We start from the raw sequence: 802 nt of genomic DNA, 5'->3' as shown, positions 1-802 counted from the left end.
GTTTTTCATGGACCGACTCGCGCGCCAGATTCAAAAGACCACCGCTTAAACTTAAGTTTCTGTGGACAGGGGTGGTTTCTGACGGAACGACCCGGGGTAAAATTCCCATGACGATTCCCATAGGAGAGACTCTCCTATGGGCAGCATGGGCATCCCCATGAGATGCCCATGGGGATGAAAACCCATGAAATTACATGGTTGCCACAAAATTTTTATTTCAATTTCCCCTGAGTTTCCCCTGATTTCCAGACCTTTCCTCCCCAAATTTTCCTGAGTTTTAAGCACCGTTCGTGGTGAAGTACAGGGGCAAACAAATACTCCCAATTGTAAGACTAGACCGCGAGCGTAGCGAGCGCGAAAAATTTTGGGTCAAAACACCCTACTGGGACGTCAAAATGAGTATTTGACCTAAACGGCGAATAGACTGCAGTTTGGGGACCAGTCAGACCAAATTTCCCTGACTTTTTTTCATTTTCCCTGAGTTTTCCCTGATTTCCCTGACAGTTTTTTATTTCCCTGAGTTTTTCAGGTTTTCAAGGTTTTCCAGAGTTGTGGCAACCATGAATTATGGCCTATGGGAACCCATGATGAACCCATAGGAACGGCTGGCATCCCCATGGGAAGCTGGCAATGGGAATCTTGCGTATGGGTAGATGTTCCTATGGGGAACGTGGCTATGGGAACATTGTCTGTAAGTGTGAGTCTGAAATCGATGACTGAACAAGCAAGACTCTACTGACTTCTAACGTCGCGATACATGTTTAAGGGTGTCAGAATCGAGGCGGAGCCAAATCCGCGGTCC

The sequence above is a fragment of the Frankliniella occidentalis genome, unplaced genomic scaffold (genome assembly GCF_000697945.3).
Source record: "Frankliniella occidentalis isolate FOCC.00 unplaced genomic scaffold, Focc_3.1 Scaffold34, whole genome shotgun sequence".
NCBI lineage: Eukaryota > Metazoa > Arthropoda > Insecta > Thysanoptera > Thripidae > Frankliniella > Frankliniella occidentalis.
The sequence above is the reverse complement of the archived record's forward strand: the minus strand, read 5'-3'. Positions refer to the sequence as shown.